The sequence below is a fragment of the Cynocephalus volans genome, chromosome 2 (genome assembly GCF_027409185.1).
Source record: "Cynocephalus volans isolate mCynVol1 chromosome 2, mCynVol1.pri, whole genome shotgun sequence".
Taxonomy (NCBI): Eukaryota; Metazoa; Chordata; class Mammalia; order Dermoptera; family Cynocephalidae; genus Cynocephalus; species Cynocephalus volans.
Genome location: NC_084461.1, coordinates 13,965,649 through 13,989,870, shown reverse-complemented (window position 1 = coordinate 13,989,870; position 24,222 = coordinate 13,965,649). Strand labels below are relative to the sequence as shown.

General features: G+C 40.4%; 1 protein-coding gene across 2 annotated transcripts in view; it reads left to right on the top strand.

Annotated features, from left to right (window-relative positions):
• The window catches only part of ANKH (ANKH inorganic pyrophosphate transport regulator), a 142,222-nt gene that overhangs the window by 1,507 nt on the left and 116,493 nt on the right, over nucleotides 1–24,222 (top strand). The gene's annotated exons all lie outside the window — the stretch shown is intronic.

Genomic DNA, 24,222 nt, shown 5'->3' with positions numbered 1-24,222 from the left:
GCAAACCAGAGATTTGTTTGATTCTTCCATCTGATGAATAACTGCTTGGATTTGTCTCTCTGTGCTCAGAACTTTTGAGTAATTGCAACTCTGTGAGCTCCCTGATACTTAGCCCACATTGTAAGCTACTATTTACTCTGCATTTGTTGCTGATAGGTGTTCACAGTGTGGCATATCCTCTAGAGACCGTTTGTCTAGTGAGCCCACCAGTTTCCTTTGGCGAAATATTGTCTTTTCTGTTGCCACTCTGCCCTGTCAGTCCCTTGCAAGGGTACCCCAAGGGCTTCTCCTTGTCAACTGCTCCACCTCCTTCCCACCCACCTTCCCTTCTTTCATAACTAACTGGTGACTTTGAACATTTCCTATAATCTGTGGAAAAGTTTCTAGACATGAATTTTCTACATTGCACATTTTAGATGAGTCAAATGCTGTATATTGACCTGAACCTTTTACTATTTTAAGGCTGTCAGAAAGCCCAGGCTGCTCAATTGGGGGGTGTGTGTGTGTGTGTGTGTGTGTGTGTGTGTGTGTGTGTGTGTGTGTGTGTGTGTGTGTGTGTGTGTGTGTGTGTGAAGAATCATATAGGGATAACTAGTGGAAATAAGAGTGGTCTTTGGCATCATTAAACGACCTGAAGCATACCACAATATTGCCTCCCATTTGCGTGATTTAATCAAAGGCTGCTATGACTAAGGGTTTGATTTTAATCTGAGAAAAAGGATCTCCTGAGGTCATAAAAGGGAGGCTAGACCTAAGAGACAACCTTACAGATGGTTTAACCTAGTGGGTCTAATAATTCAAACTCATCCTTAAAATCCTTTGGTTATCATAGCTGATTCCTAAAATTGTATTTTTGCCCAGAAGCAAAATGTTATCAAGTGCTGTTTGAGGTCCTTTTCCCTCAAACAACAGAGTATTTATGAATTTATAGACTGCCTGGTAGTAGGGATATTTTATCACAGAGTTAGGGGTAGAGAGGTAGGGGAAGAAATTGATAGATTTCCAAAACCTTGCTTTGCCTTCTGGTGTCATATGGTAATTGTTTTGCATAATGTACAGGGTGAAAAGAACACAACTTTTTCTCAGTCTTAAACTGGAGGGAAAGAATTACAGTGTGAGCTGAAGAGTGGGCTGCTGTGTATGGGCAATCAATAGAAGAGCATTTTACCCCAACTGCCTCTGAAACACAATAAAAAGGAGAAATGAACCAATTTGCAAGAGTAGGTCTACATTAGACTTCTGAAAATATGCAGCTGTCAGCATGAGCTTTTATAGGTTTCTAGACAGATGGACACATGTAGGTCCTGCCACGGAGTGGGCAGCTGAATTACGCCTCGCTGTGAGAGTGATGATTCATATGTCAGTAATTTACAATCCTAAGTTGGAGAGGTGACAAGGGAGTACAAAGATAAATGCAGCTTCTGGTTCACATGCTTTCGAGATAATTAAGAAATGCAAAATTAAAAAATAAAACCTCATTAGCTTTTAAGTCTGACTTGTCAAGAACAAAGGGATGGCAGAATCGTTTTAAATGTTTCTCAGATGAAGAGAAGGTTTTTTTATGAATATAAGCATCACAGTTTGTGGTTTCTTTAGAAAACATGGACGGAACTTTTAAAATGGAAATTCAGCTATGTGCAAGATTATGCTAAAAGTTGAATAAGCTGCACGTATGTGATCATGTAATGGAATTACACATTAATGATCTAAGAGCTATTAGTTGGGGGGAGGGGGTGACTATGAAGAACCCTTGTGACAATCTATCTAGAGCTTCCAGATATTCTCCATGAGCCTTATCTGTGGCTAGATTTCTCTGTCATTTTATAGCTCAGCTGGGGAGGAAACTCAAATATTATGGAGCATTTATTCTAACAAAACTAGCAAAACCTATTGTCACATTTTCCTTATTTTGGTGGTGGCAGTAATTTGAAAGGATAGGAGTGGGATTGAATTCTACACTGAACGACAACAAAAAGCTGTATGAAATAGAATGACCTACTTTTTATAAACATAGGCACCATAGAAAAGAATGAGAGTACTATTATTGCAGAAACTAAAATAATGTTTGTAGAATTCTGCTGATATATAAAACTTTCTGGTAATTGCAGTATATCTAGAATTATTTTATCTTCATTTTTGCAGATCGAGAATCAAAAGTATTAATTCCTTTCATTCATTGAGCACCGGTGCGTGCTTATAATATCTCAGCACATACTATCTACGAGGGAAGAGTGTGAGGCCTAGGCATGTTAAGTCCCTTGCTCACGATCACACTGGTACACAATGGCAGCATGAAGGTTCAAGCCCATAACCTCCTGGCATGTATGCATTTAGGAATAAGTTCTAGCGTTTCTGATTCCCAGACTAGGTCTACATTTAGTCTAAGCTGTCATATCTTAAATTTTAAAGACTCAGCAGACGTAAGACAAACATAAGGAGGACTCTCAGGAAAGGAATATGGTGACCAAGAAATTCATGTAAGAACAGCTGAAGTATCCAGATAATTAAATCAACACCCTGTCTTATTTTAACAAGGTTGGCATAGACTTTGGCCAAGGGGAGGGGGAAAAAAAAGAGAGAGAAACAACTGATATTTCAAAATAAAATTATTTAGAAGTTACTTCGTCTTTATCGTTAGGACGATACAAATTACTAGGGAAAGAAGGAGGATACAGGATGCTCAAATATATTCTAAACAGTGTATTTCTTTTAAAGTATCTACAAATGTCTATCCGATCTCACCATATTTGAAGGATTGCTATTTCTTTTTAAAACTACATTTGGTACAAAGTCCCTGTTTTCCTTAAAAGCCAAGTTCACCAAATTATGTAGAATAAATTGGTGAATTTTTTAAAGGTTCTTAATGACACAATGTTAAGGACAACTTTGCTGTAAAGACTTTGAAAGAGAAAAGGGAGTTGAAATTGTTCTCCCCTAAGAAATGTGTTCTCTCTAGCATCGGGTAATTCACTCTTTCACACTAAGATGGTGACTTTTAGGTATTTCAAATTGCCCTGAAGGACTCACTGAAATTAGCTGGGCCCAACATGATAGATAATTCGAAGACCTGAGGTATTTATCTGTGAATGAAGAGTTTTACATATGGATTGTTACAATTACTGGAGTAAGCTATGTAACAGGAATGTTAAAATGTTTCCTCAGCCCCTCCCTCCATTTCTAATTTAGGAGATCTAGTCTTAGGCTTCCACCCTATGTAAGAGGGTCACGAATTACTAATATCACAAAATGGCAAAAAAGAGAAGCCCAGGAAAAATAGCTTAATAACTATTCTTCTTGGCTACTGAGTAGAGAAGCACATCCTCCCTCCCCCCATAAACAAACAAACAAAAGTTTTTCATGAGACCAGGAGGTACAGGAGTGAAAAAGTGAGTGTAGTATATGGCACTAGTCCCTACTGGGAAAGGACTCTTATCCAGGGTCACTAAGCATTGGAGGAAACGTCCCCAGTCAGAACCCGCTTTAAGTAATAATGCCTGTTGTATGGATGACATTCCAAAGTGGTTAAAGACAGAAATGTAAATCTGAAGCCCAGTTTCTAAGTAACCATAGGGGAGACTTTTTTCCCCTCCAATCTATTCTACATTAGTGAAATGAATTTCAAAATAATTATTTTTTCTAATTATACAAATAATACATGCTAATTGTTTAATGTTTGGTAAGTATTAAGAAAATAGGGGGGAAAACCCCTCTAATTACACTCTGAAGAGAAAATTCCTTCAGTTTGGGTATTTCCTGCTAATCAATTTTTTTTTAACGTAATTGAGGAAATGTGTGTGTGTGTGTGTGTGTGTGTGTGTGTGTGTGTGTGTATGAGAAATATTTCACAGAACACAGAAGCATTTTAAAGTGTTTGAGCATAATTTTTAAATGGCAGCATAATTTCTTATTATATGAGCCTACTGTAATTACCTTAGCTATATATTACTCTATTGTTTGATCACTGAGGTTTTTTGTTTGCTTGTTGTCATATAAAGTTTCAATGAACATCTTTGTGTAATAAGAAGCTAATGTGCCTTCTCTCACTGCCTTGGGTATTATGCCTGGCATGATTTGGTGCCTATTTCAGTTTCTCATTCATACACAGAAAATGAGGTCACGCCTTTCTCGCAGTCCATATTTAGTCAAGGACACCGTGACCTCCTTAGTCTAACTGATCCTTACTTCTGTGATGAGTTTTCTAATTCTCTTTAGATGTGCATCTACATTTAAAGTACATTTCTTTAGATGATTTGGGTAAGCAGGTTGTTTCTAGAATCACAAAGGTATAATCCCAAGGTTGGTTTGTTTACTCATTTGTTTATTTATTGAGGTGGTTTGATGACCAGCCTGAATACTACTTTTTCACATTCCTTCTTTCCAAGCACATCCTTCATACATCGAGACCATGTTTAAATCTGTTACTAGTAATAGATCAAATTTCTTAAAAGCAGTTTTTAAAGCATACAGTATAATATCATTCATGGTCCTGTAGCACTTTTTAGATGTGAACAAGCCCAGTTTTATATTAGTGGCAAGTAATTTGATTTCCATGTCTTTTCACTCTTCCTTGTTTGATTTGGGACAGTGAGGCCAGTAATGTTGGGGTGGGAGGAGGTTAGACCATGGATGGAGAATCATTCTTTTAATGTCTTATGTGAGTTGGAGTAAATAAACCTCGTTAAACTCCTGGTATAACATACTAGAGTGACTTGAGTAATGTCTACTTCTAAAAACATACACAAATCAGGTATTTTTTGAATACCTGTGACTCTATTAGTTGCTGTGGAGATGCAATAGAGATAATCCTATTTTCAGCAGAATTATCTGGATATGAGCTACCCATGTGAGTGAATTTTCTTGATTACTGAAGCTTATCCTTTTAAGTGCAAATCATTGGGCTTTCTTCTTTTTTTAGTATGAGAATTAGTGTTGTTGGAATTCTAACCTATATTGCATAATTCTTTACCTTATTAAATGAATATAGTATGCAAAACATAATGGAACATTTTTGGAGGCTTGTGATATTCCTTCTTGTGCTTGGAAGTCAGAGTTAATCCCTTTACATATGATATTCAAAGTACTTAACAAAGAGTTTGGCACCAACCAATGGGAACTGACTTTGGCCAGTCCAGAGCCCTGCAGGACCACTAGTCCTGTGGGCTTCTTGAGACCCTTGGAGATACGGTGGGGTTTTAAACAATTTTTTTTTCAGGGCATGTATCTGCTTTCATCATTTGTCTACTAACCAGTTGCCAACTCTGTTTCCTCTTCTTGCTGCAAAGTGCCAACCTAACCACTTCAATAATAATGACAGAACACAATAAAAATTGCTAATATGTATTGAGTTCTTGCTTTTTAATTTTCTGCTTAGGATCTGCTCAGGGCCCAGGAAACTGAGATTCATTACAATTCCAGGACAAATAACTTTGGAGGCCTCCTTTAGGAAAAGCATATATACAGTCAGCCCTCCATATTTATGGTTTCCACATCCAAGGATTCAGCCAACTGTGGATTGAAAATATTCAGGAAAAATAAAAATAAAATAAATAAATAACAATACAACAGTAAAAAATATCATACAAATTTTAATATATGGTATAACAACTATTTACATAGCATTTACATTGTGCTGTATTATAAGTAATCTAGAGATGATGTAAAGTATACAGAAGGAGGTTATAGGACTTACCTATTGTGTGGGTTATATGCAAATCCTATGCCATTTTATATCAGGGACTTGAGCGTTAGTGTTCTGGTACTCATGGGAGGACCCCCCATGGATACCTAGCGATGACTGTACTTTGGGATCCTTGTTTTCCTGTGCTAATTTTGTTCCTGTTTTAGAGAGATTCCGGAGTCAGTATCAGTGAAGTAACCTTTGAGTGTGGGAAGGAAATGTTGCTGTATTTGACATGGCCCCACCCTCAAATTGCTTAGATCCTGGTTAAGAAAACACGCATGAAATATCTTTGCCATCAGAGCAGCACAGAGCAAAATGTCTAATCGTACAGCTCAGTTTATTATAACTCAGGACGAGACTCAGTAATTGCAATAGAGCAGTAAGTCTGTGGTCATAGTGATAACCAGAAAGAGGTTTGGACCTAGTCATGGTGATAACCAGCAAGATGTCTGGACCTAGTTCTTCTCATCTGCGTGTTGCAGCCTCTTCTCTCTTTTCAAGTCCATTCTGGGGAGGAAAGTAACTTGGCTATTTGTCAGGGCAACAGGGGTATTTATTCCCCTATATGAAGACACACTGTACATCTAGTTCAGGAAATAGCCCAGAGTCCCTAGGGACAGATTGAATGCTGTTGTCATCAGAGTGGACGGCACTGGTCTGCAAAGATGAAGATAGGGTCACAACATAGGTAAATTAGCAAGCTTCATATCACGCCATACAAATCCAGGTTTGGTTTTTTGATTTCGCTATTGCCGTGGCTTTGGAAATCATTCAGCTCTTATTCCGACAACCAAGTACTACTCATGATGCTAGAGCAACAGATAAGCTTAAAATGACAAAGATATATAGGAGTCATCTCAGTTACCTAGAAGATTTAAGCATCACAACTTACTGTTTCTCCTATGTGATTGCTTCTTTATGCCAAAAAATGTTTTTAGGGCTCACTGGTTAGCTCAGTTGGTTAGAGCACAGCCATGTAACACCAAGGTCAAGGGCTCAGATCACCATACCAGCCAGCCACCAAAAACCAACAATAAAAACGAATTAATTTAAGAATTAAAATTAACATCTTGGGGGAAAAAAGCAAGAAATTGGTAAAAAGACCACAAAAAAAATGATTACATTGTGTAATGTTGAATATACTAATTATCCTGATTTGAGTATCATGTAATGCACACAGGTAACAATATTCAATGCTGTAACTTAGAGATGCATACAATCAATTATATTTCAAAAAGAAATAAAATGTAAAAATAAATTTTTAAAAATCCATTCTTATCATATCCTTAAAAAAAAAATGTTTTTAAAGTCCATTCTGGGAAAGAAAGTAACTTGACTATTGGTCAGGGCAACAGGGGTATTTATTCCCCTAGATAAAAAGTTATGAAGACACACTCTGTACATCTGCTTCAGGAAATAGCACAGAGTCCCTAGGGATAGACTGACCAGCTTTTTTGCTAGTTAGGGGAGTATATTTTGGTTTAAGTTAGGTCACAGGTTCTAGCTGGTTGTTAGATTTTCAGTGGTACTTAATGATCCAGAGGTCACACTAAAAGGTGGGTTTGTTGGTAAGAATCTGCAGTCTTCTCACCAAAATGGGCTGACATCCCTGTCCCCAGCCTCAGGGGCAGAGAAGGGGTTGCTTGTGTGTGGCTCCTTATTCTGGAGCAAGAGGAGGCCAAAGGCTGCTCATTCACCTGCACTCCATCTCCACATGTACTCCTGGGCCTCACCATCCCTTCCACCTGCACAAGCTGCCAGTGAGGACCTCTGGCTTGAGGCTGGGTGGAAATTCAAAGAAAGAGTGGAAATCCTTGGATACGAAGTTGCAAAGGTGACTTGAAAAGTGAGGCTGAGGCTTCTCTGGATATCTAGTTGGAATTAAATAAATGGCTGGAAAACAGAGTGTCTACTGGTAGGTTAATGAGCAAGATGAAGCAAGAATGAGGAGGGACAGAAGTTAGCTTTGTGGTTACCGTCTTCTGAGGACGTGGGAAGTGAAGGTGGCTGACTTGTGAGTGACCCAAGGAGGACTATTTTGGGTCTGGAGTGCAGGTTCAGTAGTCCTGGGTGAGCGTTTGTGCTATGAGAACTGGCCCCTTTAAGTGACATTACAGTGAGCCCACATCAATAAGTATATCAGAATCCCTGCTCCATTTCTAAAAAAAATCACAGTAAGTTGAGGAAAGTATTTGAGTCCCTGACTGTCTTTCTAATTTGCCATTTGGCTTAGGGTGTGGCCATTTGTGTTTCCAAAGCTGATTTTTAAGATGGTAAGAAGTTTGTGTGCTCATGAATGCTGCCCCATAAACAATCCAGAGAGCTGCTGGCCACTGGGTCATGCATTTTAATAGAGGGGAGTAGTAGTGTGGAGAATCTAAAATAATAGATTACAAAAAAAAAAAAAAAAAAAGAATTTCTCTGACTTCTGAGTGCTTTAAATGGTTTGGCAAGAAATTCACTGTGGCTAGGACACCGAGACCTCCCACAATGTATGGCCTAAACTTGGCATTTTATAAAGACAAAGTGCAGAGGAGAGTCACAAATAACCACACTTAATAAGAACAAGGTAACTTTCACCTCTTCATGGTTCTAGCCAAGTCAAATGCTGCAGAAGCTGGAAAGGCAGCTTGCAGCCAGCCTGATAAGGGAGTATCACCCTCCTCAACTTCAGACTTCACGTTTGCATGTGGTTCCCTCGTGGCCTTTCAGAGACCACGTTGTTTCTTTGGATGGCTGGTGGTTTCAGATGCAACGTTGCCTCACCCGGGAGGACGGCACCGCTGGATCCTGCTGTGCAACATGGTGAACCTCATTTCTACTCCCACGCAGAGGCGTTGCACAGCCGGGGCTCGCGCCTACTGGGCTGTTTCCTGAACGTGGGCAGGTTCCCCAGCATCACAGGTAGTTGGTCCACCTTGTGTTTAGCAGCCTTTCCAAGACAAACCAGTGTTTCAGCACTGAAGAAAAAGGAGCCTGGACTTAACTCCAGGGACAGTAGAGACCCATTGAAGGGCCATAAAGCAGTTGGTGGCAGTGAGCCTCAACAGCTGAACTGCAGAATCTCCTTTGCTTTTTGAAAATTCTTGTTTACTCTAATTTCCTTTAGGCTTATGTGCTTCTTTCAGAGAGGGGGCTGGTAAGCCTGTTTTTCTTTCCTTTTTAGAAAGTGAGGTATAATTTACAGACTGTGAAATGTACAGATCTTAAGTATATATGTCCATGAGTTTTGACAAATGGCAAATGCATATGCATGTGTATTTCACACTCGTCAGCATATGGAACATTTCCATCAGTCCAGAAACATCCCTGGTGCCCCTCAGCAGTCTTTCTGACACTCTCTCCCAGAGGCAACCACTATTGTGATCTCTATGTCACGCCTTTGTAATTGCTTGTACAAAATGAAACACATGCATTTGGTCCTTGGGTAAGTGCGTTTGGACCACTCATTGTTATTACAGTGTATAGTACCATTATTCTTTCTTGTTGCAAAGTATAGCTTGATATTGAGAATTTTAGTAGCTTTTAGGTCAATGGAGAGTTTGACTTTCTGTGTAAGATAACTTTTTCCCTGAATTTGCACTATCTGGTGTTTTTAAATCTTCCAGTGACATACATCTTAAATGATATGAACTGCTGGTCATTTTGATGTTCGGACAAGGTCTAAAATTTTAAAAACTAACATCATAAAACAAGATGTGTTATGTACATATAATGGACTATTATTTGGCCTTAGAAAGGAATGAAATTATGATGTATGCTGCAACATAGGTGAACCTTACAGACAATATGCTAAATTAGATAAGCCAGGTAAGTTTTTAGGCTGGCCGGCCAGCACAGTTGGTTAGAGCACTGTATTGGAAACATCAAGGTCAAGGGTTGAGATTCCCGTACAGGTGAGCTGCCAAAAATAAGTAGAATAAGTTTTTATGTTATTTATATTTTATCAAAATTAAAAATTTTTAAATTAACATCATAAGCTAGTTGGAAAGAAAGCCTGTGGTTTTTGAAGAGAATCTCCCTTTAAAAAAAAAGATTATTGTCTGGCCCGTGGCTCACTCGGGAGAGTGTGGTGCTGATAACACTAAGGCAATGGGTTCGAATCCCATATAGGGACAGCCGGTTAGCTCACTTGGGAGAGCATGGTGTTGACAACACCAAGTCAAGGGTTAAGATCCCCTTACCAGTCATCTTTTAAAAAAAAAATAATAATAAAATAAAAGATTACATTAATTAATTTTGTTCTAATTATAGATATAATTCATTTTCATTGTAAGAAGGAAAATTAAAGTATCGAGAAGAAAATAAGACTCTTATACAAGCCCACTACCTAGATATCTGTATCTTATTTTAGTGTATATTCTTCTCATCTCTTTTCTATGCATATATTTTAGAACAAAATTGTAACCTTTTCACACTTTATATCATAGGCAATTTCCCTTGATTTTAAATATTCACCTAAAATGTGATGATTAATGCTCCTAGCATTCCGTCACATGGTACCATCATATATTTAACCCATCTTCTGTGGTTAGATGTTCACGGTATTTCTGTTTCATTTTTGTTATAAGTAATCCTATGAAACATTTTTGGTACAGAGATCTTTGCACACAGCCGATTATTTCTTTGGATCAATAGCTATAAAATCCTGGTGGCACATGTGCACCTTTTCAAGGCTTCTGCTGAGTGGCCGTCACCACTCTATTAACTCTGTAGGAAGTTGTTCTGTTTACCTTGGGGGTTGCCACTGAGATGTGCGCTCAGTGGGCGGTCCCTCCCCTGAGGCTCTTTTACTGCTCTTCCCTTCTACTTCTAGAATCTGCATTTTAGCTCTTATGCCACACCATGTTGAACTCCTTCTCATACTTCTTTTATTTAAAGTATTCTTTTAATGGTGAGAGATCAATTAAGCTTTTCATCATGCAATACTTTTAAACTGTTTCTGAGCTTACATTCTTTCCAGTAAATGCGTTTTGGACCAGATGGGCACTGTGCATGGGGTTAGGCATAAGCACAGGGAGGGCAGGGATCATATTGGTTTTATATGCCTACTTGTGGGAAGATCCCAGTCCCTGAAGGGTTCAAGGCAGAGAAATGTGCCTTCTTTCAATGAGTTCATGGATGCTCGAGAAGTTTTCCTGTCCCCGCTCTGGGTATATGGCATGCACCGGGGGGAGTTATCTTCCCTGTTTTAAAGATGAATGAATAAATCATTTGTGGCATGTGGAGCCCGGCTTGTCCGACTGATGGTTTATTCTTAGAGTCTCCTAGGAGAATATTTGGTGTTGACAGTGTTCTACAGAACTGCAGAGCTAGTGATATTTAGAAAAATGGCAGGGGAAATGTCCTCTCTTTTCTATCCCCCTGACCATGGCTTCTTAGTCTCACTTGCTCCTGCAGTTTAGAGTCCATATTGGAAAAAAGGGGTAAAAGAGGACGGAGAGTAGAAGTGGTTCATGTTCATGCTCATACAGGAGTGAACTGAGCTTCTGTGGTTTGTTCTCTACTCCCCCAGTAGCAGTGGTGCAAGCTGATCACCGCATGGTGGATAGAAAGAACAGCCATGCCTGATGGTCAGGACCCTGGATTCTACCTTTGTCTCTGTGCCCACTGGGTGTGTGACCTTGAGCACAGAACTTGACCTCTGCATGCTTCAGCTTTCCCAACTGTCAAATGGGGATAAAGGGTTGATGTGTCTTCTTTTGGAGGTGTAGACCCAACAGATTGGATGCAAATGTGCTTTGGAAAGTGTGAAGTGCTGCACATATGTAAGATGGTGTTGCTAAGACTTTGAGCCTGGTATGCTGCTGCTACACCTGTTTATTTTTTATGCATTCTTGGCTGACTTTTCTTGCTTTGTATTTATTAGGTAACCTGCGTGAAGGAGATTTCTTTAGCCAGAGCCAGCTGGGTTAGGGGCAGGCAGATGCATGTGAATGACAGAAGCTTGGAACACTTGGATCTTACAGCATGTATATCAGCATGCTGCTCCTTTGGGGGAGGTGGGGGAGATATTTAAGGCTGGACTTTCTCAGTAGTGTTTTTTTTATTATTTATTTATTTATTGAAACATAATTGATTGTACATATCTGTGGGGTGCAGCATTGAATATCAATACCTGTGTGTAATATGTGATGCTCAAATCAGGATAGTTAGTATGTTCAACATTACACAATGTGATCATTTTTTGTGGCCCTTTACCAATCGACTTCTTGCTAATCTCCTTTCCCCTCCCCCTTTCCCATCTTTGGTGGCCTCAGTTCTGTTCTCTCCTTTTGAAATTCAACGAATTATTGTGATTGTTGTATCTCTCTTTTTTTTTTTTTTACTTATTTTTTCATTTAGCTCTCACTTATGAGTGAGGACATGCAGTATTTCTCTTTCTGTGCCTGGCTTATTTCATTTAACATAATTTTCTCTAAGTTCATCAGTAGTGTTTTTTTAATGGAGGTACTAGGATTTAAGTAACCTGTGCTTTTGAAATGATAGGTTAGATTTAATTCTCTTTTAATTACAGGTTGCTGTTTGACATGAGCTTGGGAGAAGGTGGCTACCATACACCATTGATCCCCTTCTCTAATCCAGACATACAAATGGGACCAAGCCTTTTTCAGTTGTGTTGACAGTTATGACAGTAACACACCAAGGTGTTCTGAAACAACATATGATGTCTGCTTCGTGAGCTAAAAGTTATTGCTCACTTCTCCAGGTGCTCAGTATACTAGTTTGGAGTATTTTCACTTTTAAATAATAGCAAGTATGGAATACAGAGGGCAAGAGTGTACTCATGACTTTGTTCGTTCAATAAGTGTTTTTTGGACACCTACAAAATCCCAGGCTTGTCACTAAAGATGGAGTCAAAAAAAGGACTGATGCAGTCCTTGCCTTCAAGGGAGTCTATCTTTTAGGGCACAGAGACAAGCAGGCACTTACCAAATAATGGGATCAGGGCTGATAGAGGGGAAAACAGGGGTTTGCTCTGGGATTCTGTGTGAGTCCCCATTCTGGAAAGCAACAGTTCCAGTTGAAGAATGAAAGATTCTTGGTGTGGTTGGAGCAGGGAACAAAGCCAGGGGAGTGGCAAGAGGTGATTTTGGCTAAATAAGCAGAATCCAGACTGGGCAGGGCCCTGTCAGTCAGGGGAAGGAGTCTGGACTTGATCCTCAGAGCAGTGGAGAACTTTAAAGCATTCTTAGTAGGGTGTGGTGTGCTCGGATTTGCGTATTTGAAAGAGAATTTTGGTTTCAGTGTGGCTAATGAATTAGAGGAAAGTGAGTCCAGAGACTAATTAGGAGGTTATTGTGGCAACCACCAGAGAAATGGTGGTGGCCTAGATTAGGGTTAGGACGGGGAGGGAGGGCTGAAGGAGAAAATCCAGAATCAAATGGACTGGGCCACAGATCAGAAGGAGCAGGAGAGGATGGGGTGGGCGATGATGCCACCAAACTTGAAAAGAGCTGAGTTCTGCTGCAGTCATGTTAATTTGTGAATTGATTTAGTGAGATGTTTTAAATTGCTTGCCTGAGAGAATACAGATTATGCATAAACAGTGGGAGCTACAATAAATACTCAGCATGTCCACCCCCCTTCTCTCTTCCTGCAGCAACTTCAGTACATTCTCTGCAAATGGGAGATTTTCTAGAGTTCATTTTTACCTAAATGCAAATGCTGTGAATATTCATTTATTCCTATAAATTTAAAACTGCTTTATTATAATACTGTTAGTTCTCAGCCATTTGCCTTAATGAAATTGTGATATAGAAAACTCAAAAATATTTATGAATATTTGGCACTGGAATACGTTAGAACTTTGGGGGAGGCAAATTTATCTGCATGATCTTCATGCTGTGCTAAGGATAATGTTACAGTTGGACCAGGTGCCTGGTGACAGCAGAGAGATACCATCTGGAATTAAATTTGATGAGGCTCCTTGGTTTGCTCTTTCTGTACAGTAAATGTTTACTGTGTAAACAGTAGGGAGTGGACTAACTTTAGGGGTTTCCTTTTATGGATTTATGTGTGTGTGTTTGTTTTTAATATTGTCTACAGTTTATAGTCGTTGTAATTCATAAAATTCACTTAGAATATATATTCCCATAAAAATAATGTCATAAATTGTGGTTAGGTTTCTAGGCCACTCCACCAAAGTTATATAATCCCTAATGTTATTAAAATACTATAGATTTGCAGCAAGGAGTAATAGAAAAGCACACTGCTAGAGTGATTGTAACTAGGAAAACCAGTATTATTGAAAAATATTATTCGTCTTGATTAATGGCACTTTCAGGACAGTTTAATTACAATGTAGGGCACTTGAGGCTGTTTGGGGGGCAGGTTGGTGCCAAGGGCCTAGAGATTGGATTAATTTAAAATTACCATGTTTTTTGTATGCACGTGACTCAGCTGTGATTAGGATCATTTGAAAACTCGTAAGTGGGAGATGAGTGGGAGGTGGACTCCCGTGGAGATACCTTGACAAGATTTGGAAAAGAGGAGGACGGATGTGAAACAGATCTCCTGGGGTGGGATTAATGGTTGGCAGTGGGATGAATTCTCCTGGGTGAGGCTGATCCACTGCAGGATGCTACAGGACTCTTGTTCCCTGCTGGCATCTTGCACCCAGGACAGCTTGAGGTGGTGAGAGGGGTAAGAGGAAGATAATGTGCATCATGTCATTTGCATGTGGAAGACATTTTTTGAGGAATCACAGGTCATCGCCTGTGACTTATCATAATTTAAAGCATAGTAGCGGTAGGTTGTCTGCTGCTAGGGCCAAATGTGAGGCAGTTTAAGTGTTTTTGCATTGAAAATAACTCATTTCTTTATGGTTAGAGAAATGCTTGTTCTGATTGTCGCTGTCAGTGGCTACCTGGACTTTATTATGTTCTGTGCCCTGTAATTTATTCTGACCTAATGATGTCCTATGTGCTGGCTAATTTCCAAGGGCTTTGTCACTTCCATATTATGTTTCCTTTCCCTTTTTTAGTCCTTAAGTGACATTCAAATTCTATTTTTAAGTGTGTTATTGCTGTGTTTTTCTAGTGAGAGAAAAATTTTAAAACACCTCCCTGTATCCATCGATTTAAGCTTACCTGTAGCTCCATTCAATTCATACCTTCTTGCAACATAATGCAAAAAGCAACGTTTAATAGTAAGAAACCCATAAGCTGCGAGAAACTCAACATTTAAATGAGAATTTGGGGAAGTGAAAATATTTTCTGTAATCAGCACATACCCATTTTATAAAAGGAATAGCTCTGATTATATGTATCATATCCAAACACTTACATTCCTTTTTTTATTTTTGTTTTTGAGAAATAGTCATGTCATCTCTAATGTAAGTAAAACAAATGCTTTAGATTGAGGGTGTGGAAAACAAGTGCTTAACCTGCCCCACGTTTTTTTTTTCTTTTTAGTTCAGCAGAAGTGAACAGTCTTATTTCAGGATGCAACAAAATGAACATTGCCCTTTCCAGCCTGGCATACACTTCACATTTGTAGAGCACAGTTTGTAGAGTATATTTTCGTTAAATGTAATCGTTGTTCCACAAGCCATGGGCACCTGGGGTGTCCCTGCCCAGGAGAGAGGGGCTGCCAGTGGATGTGACTACCTCCTGGCCACCCTGTTTCCCTCCTCTGAGAAGAACCTTCTGCTTTCCGAGCCCTGTTGTTGCTGCTGAGCAGGGATCCTCTTGGCACTTGGAGGAGCACAGTCCAGTCTCAGTGTTAGAGTCTTGGTGTTACAGAGAACTGGGGAGGAGAGCGGTGAGGCGGGGAGACTCCAGCTTCTGGTAGCCTTCCCTTCCTCTGACATTTGTGACCTCCCCCTCCCTTCCCCTCTGAAGGCCTTGCACTGTCATAAGAGAGAGGGTGAAGCACTCCCTTTTGGCATGGGATCACATCACAGCCTCAGCAGGTCTCAGTGTCACCTGCAGGTTCCTCCCCGCCCACTGGAGTTCTGTTCTCATGTGGGTCGCTCTCTTCCTCTTTACACATTCATGACACGTGGCTATGACTTGTATCCGGCCTCTCCCTGCCCCCTCGCCACCCTCCCCTACACTAATATGAGCACCTCATAGTTCCTTCTCCTTATCTACACTGCCGAGTATAGCGCTTTCTTAAAAATCTTATCAGGTTAAAAAACCGAAAAATACTTGATGTGGGCTCTCTGGGCTTTATTGTCTGTGCCTTCTGGCAGACATTACAGTTTCTCTGTTTTTCAGCACCTTTTCATAAATTAGGTCTTTTTAAAAGATTTTTATTCCCCCCAAGCATTCATTAGTTTCAGATTAAGTTGCTCAGGTTGCTGCTGTGATGGGTTCCTTTCTTTTTCAGGGCAGCTGGCTCCAGAAGAGGAAGAGAGAGAAAGATTGTGTTCATCACACCCTTCTGGGAGGTGCAATAGTACAGTGTAGTGGGACACCCCTGTCCCCCATCTTACCATGAATCCCTGAGGGTGGGGCTGGCATGTGATTCTGCCTGCTCTCCCTGTCTCCTGGCTTCCCTCTGCTAGAGTACTCAGCACACAGTAGGAACTTCAGAAGGGCTTGAATGAATTCAATGGGTGAATGCCTGAAAATACCAGCCACCAAATGTGCTCAAGGTTAGGGCGGATGATGTCCCCATCTTCTGTCAGCTGGAGCACATGTTCCCCTCTAAATGGAGGGACTGCACACAGGGTTGATTAGATTTCTTCCTAAACACAATGCCATGGTACACACACTTGGCTCAGAGTCTGCAGCAGGGAAGCCCAGGATGCATTCATGTGCAACCAGCAGGCTCCCTTCCCCACCCCGGGAGGAAAGCAGATCCTCCCAGGGCAAATCTGTATCGGGGAGTTTTAGTTGTGGCATGGATTTGACATGGTCATAATGTGGATGTCAGTGAGATCAGCTACATTGAAAAACAATTATTTGGGGGTTGGGTGACAAATTGTCAGGTGGCAAAAGGAAACATGCAAAAAACATGCCTTTTTTGTGGAAGGAACAAAGTCAGGGTGTTTTGAGTACTGTAGAGGCACTCAGTGGTTAGAAGAAGGTCTTAACCCTGGAGGGCACATTGTGGGGAGGTGGGATGTGAGGAGGGAAGGGAGAGGGCTCCCCAACCCCCCTAGTTAACCCCACCTCCCTCAGCCCAGAAAGTGCACAAGGAAGACCAGCTTTTCTCAAGGGTGCACATCCGGTGATCATGATAAGCAGGGTCTTCCTGGCTGGCAGTCTTGTTTGATCGACAAGTGTGTATCTTCACCCAGGGCACGGGGATTGTCCTGGACAACTGTGGTTAGATTTAGACTGAACAGCCCCGGATGTGAAGAGCAACATGCATGAGAAGAGTTGTTACTTTATTAGTTGTTTTCTCCCAGTGAAGAGCATTCGCTGCTCCACATTGCACTTTTGATCATCACAGTGGGGTGTGGCCAAACCAAAAAGCTTTCACTGTGCCATATTACATGTCATATTACATGTCATAGCAATAGGACCTGAACAGAGAATAGCACTGAAGTAATAGAAATCTAGTAGCTAGCAAAAAATATTGCTTACTGAGTCCAGCTCTCCTTCCTCCTTCACTCTATCTGATAATAACAATCTGTAATAATTTCATGTGCACATAATGTAAACAACCATGGTTTATGGACAACTCATATATAGTTAACACTGTAAGGGAGGAAAGCCCTTTGCTTTAGGGATTCTGACTTTGTTACGTCACTTACCATTACACGAAGGGAAAGAATGCGGCCAAAAAGTAGAACTAGAACACTTTCCCTCCCCTAAACCCAAGCGAGGAGATGGATGATGAAATATATCTGGCACTTACCTGCCATGCAGATATGACAAGGAAGAAATCTGATCTCTAGTGTGCGCCAGTTTCTCAGCGACCGAGGTTGAGCTGCGAGTCCAAAGGGAAAAGGGTGGACGCAAGTGCAGCGTGTTTTAAAAATTTAACACTGTTTGTAAACTAAAACCCCATCCCCTCAACCCAGAAACATGATACGTACTTGTTTGGGATTATTTTAAAATCAAATATTTCCTTTTTGAGGTTATTAAGTCATTGGTTGCATAACCCTGGCAACATTTTGATTGTTTTCTGTTGTTTGAAGTTTCCCTTAGCATGATGTAAAATATTTACAGCCTGTTTGAAATAAACCAGATTATTTTTAAAATGGGGGAGTTCAGTTACAGGAAAAAAAAAAAGCAAAACAAAAACCTTAGAAATCAAAACATGGATTTGCCACACAGGCGATAGTGGGACTTCTAAAATAAAGCTTGCAACCCAAATCGTGGGAAGGTAGAGTACAGTTAATCTTTTAGTGATCCTAGATTCCATGCAGTCATCATATCATTGTGGTTTCTGAAAAGGTAGAAATACTTTCTTATGCATTTGCTGTTGTTTTTTCTAGGGATAGACAGCTCCTCGAAGTGAAAACATTTTATTTCCTTTACTTTTCTTTGAGAGTTGTTTTTTTTTTTTTTCGTTTTGGTGTTTTGGGTTTTAAGGGTGGGGGTGGGATGAGGGAGAATAGAGAGGGATAAATCACTATTTTCTTTCAACAGATCACTAAAAATAATTTATAACTTACCTCTCTCCCGAAATAAAATATTTTCTCCTCCTAATAATTGTTACTGCTTATTGCAAAAAAAAAGGGGGGGGGAGGTGCAGTAATGACACTTAATGCTTCTTCATAGAACAGAGTGTAAAACGTAAAGAAAAAAATTAAAAAAATTTTTTTGAATTTTCTACTGTCATTTTCCTAGTGTCTCATAAGGAGCAGCAGTTATTTGAAAGCATATGGTCCTCCCATACTGAGTAGGAGAATCTCTTTATCCTAAGATTGTGAGAGAGACTGGGTTGCTATCTGTGTTAGTCTGTTTCTGTTGCTCTTAACAAAATACCTGGAACTGGTTAATTTATTAATGAAATTAATTAATAAATGAAATTTATTGCTTACAGTTTCAGAGGCTAGGAAGTCCAAAGTCCAGGGAACACATCTGGTGAGGGTCTTCTTTGGTGGTGGCTTTACAGCAATGCAGGGGTCTCACATGGCAGAAAATGGAGCAGAGAGAGAGACTCTCACATGCTCTCCTTTAAAGCCCTCAGAACCACGCCCCTGACCACCATTCTTAATCCACTCATTAGGCATGGTCCTACAGTCTAATCACCTCTTCAAGACCCCACTTTCAATTACCGTGATAGGATTTCCCACCCTCAATGGTTACAGTGGGAATTAAGCTTCTAAAACATGGACTTTGGAGGACACAATTCAATCAATCCACAGCACTAATCTACAGACACAAAATAGATTTTTACTCTGCCAACTCATTTGCTTTGGCAGCCTGAGCATGAGATGGTCACTCGGCTGATGTGACAAGCAGTGTTAGGGATCTAATGGGCAGCTTTTGTCCAGAGTTGGTTCACGGGAATACCAATGAAGCATATATATACTATTCTTCTCGATTACAACCATTGGTTCACTTAACAGCCCTGGGACCTTACTCCTCGTCTTTGCTGCAGCAGACAGGTCTGAGATTTACAGGGTAGTACCTTCCTTACACTGTCTGGGTGTCATGGTGCACAGCTGTTATTCAGAGTGCCACATCACCAGCCTCTGCAGCAAAGGCAACTTTGTTTCCAAACCAGTAACAGGCCTTTTTTTTCCTCAGTGATCTTCATGTTTTCTTTACTGGCCACATAATCATTCATTCTGAGGTGCCTACTTTCCCCTCTTTTTCTTTTCGCCAATATGCATGAAAGCGTGGCTTAACGACAGGGATACATTTTGAAAAATGTGTCATTAGGTGATTTCACCGCTGTGGAAACATGGTAGGGTGCACATACACAAACTTAGATGGGATAGCCCATTACACACCCAGGCTGTACAATGTAGCCATTGCCATATATGTGGCCCATAGATGACCGAAACGTCACGTGGCACATGCCTGTAATATAATAAAGATTCTGTTCTTGTCAATCAACACCATGGTTTACTGGCTCCCTTCCTCACCCTAAAAACAATGTGCTGCTTTTGATGAAGCATCAGAAAAAAAGCATTCATTTTACAAGACAACCTGTAAGCCCTTGAAAGTCACACGCTTGATTTTCATCCTTAACAGCACTTTTCCATATGTGTCCAGTGGGTGTGCTCTCTCTCAGGTTAATTGTACTAGGGGATGTAAAACAGGTCTCTAGTAAAAACAGCCCAAGAGACAATAATCAGTTGCTTATCTGGAGCTTTGTCTTGAACCACTATTCTGTTGCCCACATATGAAATAATTTGAAAAGAAATCCTTTAAAAAGCTAAGAAACTAAAAATTACATAAAATTAATTATTAAATAAATGTTGTGATCCATTTCTTGTCATAGTTCCAGTTCTTCTAGATATTAAGCTGTATACATGCAAATGAAATTTTAAATATTGCTCTTTTCCTACTGCTGTATGTGTGGGGAATGTCTCTGCATTGCTTGTAAGGTAAATTAAAGGAAAGCAGTAGGAATGCCGTCTTAAACCCTTGACTAATGGAAACGGTAGTCCTATACATGTAGGTAACAGTTTTTAGTCTTTTAAAATGATAACCACTTCCTAGCAGTCTGACATGCTGCCTTAAGCATGATTTACCCAAAGATACTCACAGTTTAGAATTTGGCAGTGTCCAAAAAGCATTTTACTAGAATCTCTTAGTTGATGAAAAGCCTAGGGATTTTCTGTGGCCGTGGTTTGTAGTACCAGCATAGTAATCTACTACATTTGGCTCACAGCTAGTTAGACATGTCCTTGGTTGCCTGGCACCTATGATGATTGATAATGTTGTAGGACATTAAAGTTCCCCTCAGAGCCCAGTGTGGGAGAGTCCAATTAGGCTCTGCCTGGCTCCCTTAGTGGGTTGGAACCCAGGGGGACTCCAGCACTCCCATGCTGTTTCTTAAGGGCAGGACGTGGAGTAACTTCCTCTCAAGTCACTGTCAACACAAGTGCTTGCGTAGGGGGCTCAGAAGACCCTGTATGTTTATAGAACTATATTGTAAGGGCAGAAGGTACTGAAATCTTACAAGAAACTCTCAAGATAGCTCTTTTTGGACAGACACTCCTAAATATATCCACACCATATTGTTTGATTTACTTTATATTATTTTCTTTTCTTGTCCTTTCTTAGAAAAGCCAGAAAGGTCAAAAAACAAGTAGACAAACAAAACCCACCAGATTTTCTTCTGCTAACAGTAATACCTTCAAACCTCAGTACTGTGTTTTAAGGCAGAGGATAAACAGGAGAAAGACAGCTCTGCACTCATTTATTCATCCAAAGTAGTCTCTTACTATAGATCACTAACTAGATAAAGAGGTAAAACAGTACTCATCTTTGTTCTTGCCAAAATAACAAAAATGGAGGATTTATTAGAAAGCATGTTTCTGTCAACACCATTAATCTGGATACTGAATGGTCAGATATCTTATTTAAGTCTTCTTTGAAAGTTCAGTTGTAGAGAAGGGGCTTTTTTTCCCCCCTTGCACGCTTAGGTAAACAGGAACAAGAGCAGGAAGAAGTTGATAATATGATAGGTTGGCTAGTAATTTCTCCTCCAAGGGAAACATTTTTTAGGAGAAAATTGATACTAACCCTATGGCTCCAATCCTCCCTGGAAGATGCTCCCAGAAACATAGAGTTCTCTGAGACAAAGACAATGAGCTTGTTATGCACAAAGAAGAGAGGGGTGGGGGTGGGGGGCATGAAAAGCAGAAATAACTGTCAAACTCACAACAAACACGAAAAACCATAAAGTCTGAGGAGTGTGCCAACAAACAGGTCCCAAGTCTGCAAGCTCTTCCTTCTCGTGCCACTGTAAAGCAGAATGCTGCAGACAGTGAAGGGGACTCGCCTTTAAACAGCCACCCAGGTCCAGATGGCCCAGCTTCCATTTGCAATTGGAAATATAGAAAATATAAGATTATCTTTGACCTCTGCTCTTTCTCCAAATCTCAGAGTCATAGCTAAGACACCCAAATAAAATCTAAATGTCTACAGTGAAAGCTTAGCAAAGTGAGAGCAAATCTGAAGAGCTAGAAGGCTTCAGTTTAGATAGAAATAGCATAAATATCTTTCTTTAGTTGAGAGGCCTTCTCTAAATGAAAGTTGGACTTCTTCTTTTGAGCTGTTAGCTAAGAAATTTATTGAAAACACCAAAATACTACATGTTACTAGAAACACCTTAGGCCAAAAAGTAAGGTCAGAGAAATTTGGCAAGTGAAACATAATTGTGCATTTAGAAAATAAGCAAGCCTATTTGCTTATTGTGCAGCGAAAGAAAGGACTGTAGGAGAGGTATATAAGATACCAGAATTGTCCCAAGACTGCCAACCTTGGGGATTTTTTATTTTAAAAAAGGCTTTATGTTACACCTAACTGCAGGGGAACTAAAGCATGAGGCACAGCGAGACAAATCACTGCAATCCAGCTAATAAGTTGATCTGCTCTACAGCCAAGTTTCTGCTTTGCTTTGCTCTGAACGTGAACTTGACTTCAGCAACACTCTATTCTTCCCCTTTTTCCTGCTCTTCTAGGACTTAAAAGAGGGAGAGAAAAATGTGTTGTCCATTACAAAAAGGTCACACTCAGGTGTCTAAAATAGCTCAGGCTTATATTTACATACATTATGTGCAAAATGTGTGCCCACTGTGCATGAAGGGTGCTGTCTAGGCTCTGTCCATTTGGAAGCTGGGATTTCATTATTGTAAGCCTTAAGTCTTCCTTACTGTTTCTCTTATGTAATCTTTCTTTAGTGATGGCCCATATCCTCCCTCATCCAGAGAATAAACCAGGAACCAGGTTGGTTCCGTATCTCAGCTATTGTAAATAGAGCTGCACTAAACATGGGGTGCTGGTATCCATCCCTTTGATATGATGATTTCTGTTCCTTTGGGTATATACCCAGTAGTGAGATTGCTGGAGCATTTGGTAGTTCTATCCATAGTTGTCTGAGAAACTGCCACACTATTTTCCATAATGGCTGTACTAATATACAGTCCCACCAATAGTGTAGAAGAGTTCCCCTTTCTCTACATCCTCGCCAGCATTTGTTATTCTCAGTCTTTTTGATAATAGTCAGTCTAAATGCCCATCAACGGATGACTGGATAAGGAAAATGTGGTATATATACACAGTGGACTACTACTCAGCCATAAAAAAGAATGAAATTCTGCCATTCTCAGCAATGTGGATGACCTTGGAGAAAATTATATTAAGGGAAATAAGCCAGGCACAGAAAGAGAAATACTGCATGTCCTCACTCATACGTGGGAGCAGAGAGAGAGAGAGAGAGAGAGAGAGAGAGAGAGAGAGAATAAAACCTTGAATGTTCAGAAGGAGAGAACAGACCTATAGTAACTAGAGGTGGGGGAGGGGGGTGAGAGAGTAATTGGGTAAGAGACACAAAGAATAATTGCAATTTGTAATGATGAGCATGTTAATAATATTGATTTGATCATCACATACTGTATACAAATACTGAGTCAACTCTATACCCTATAAATATGTATAATCAAAAATAATTAAAAACAGAAAAAAAACCCACAAAAAAATAACAAGAGTCAGGATACATTGAAGAAATAAGAGGAATTGTCAGGGCAAGGCAACAGGAGAAAAACCCACCTTAGACTGGTTTCCTTCCTTTCTCTTGCTTAGGTTCAGCCTTCCTTCTGGGTGTTAGTTTGCTCTTGCTTCCGCATTGCCTGGTTCATCTCTCCTGCTACTGTCAGATGGATTCTTTTTTTTTTTTTCTTTTTGGCCAATCTCCGTAGTTGTTTGGGAGGGAGGCTCATTTGTTGGGGTCTGGTGCGTTATAGAAAATGAGACCCCAGTGTCTCTGGAAGGCCCGGCTTGTTAGGGAGCTGAACAGCCTGGGAGATGGGCTGTGTGCTGCTTGAGTGTAGGCAGTTACCACACTGTGATGTTCTGATCACTCCAGGACGTCTGGCCTCAACTTGCCGCCCCTCTTACCTTGAAACTCTCAAAACAGACCTTGCTGTCCTGCAGCAGAACCACAGTGGGAACAGAGCATGCTGAACATAGGAGATGGCTGGGTAGAATCTTCATGTGTTCTGCCTTATAATGTTCAGAACATTTTGCTCTAGGTGCTATTCCTGAGAGCAGAGGAGGAAAATCGCCCTTCATTGGTGACATGAATGTATGCATGGCTTATGAGCAGCACTAAATGAACGGAAGAGACACTTTGGTGTTTGTCTTTCAGACTTAGGCTAGACAGAAGAAAATGCCCACTCCCTGCTCCTGCAAGTGTGGTCCATTCCAAGTCCAGCCCAAGAAACTTAGCTGACGGTTTTCTCAGGATGCTATAAACCAAAGGCTTTGACATGCAGGCCTGGAAGATCTGTTCATTTGAGTTCCCCTAAATCTTATGCAGATTGAGACATACCTGGTCCCTAAGGAAGGCTCTAGAAGAGGATTTATGTCCCACAGGCCAAACCTAGATCTTTGTGTCCTACAGGCCAAACCATGCTTGCCAAGACTGAGAAACCAAGATTGCCCTAGGACTCTGTA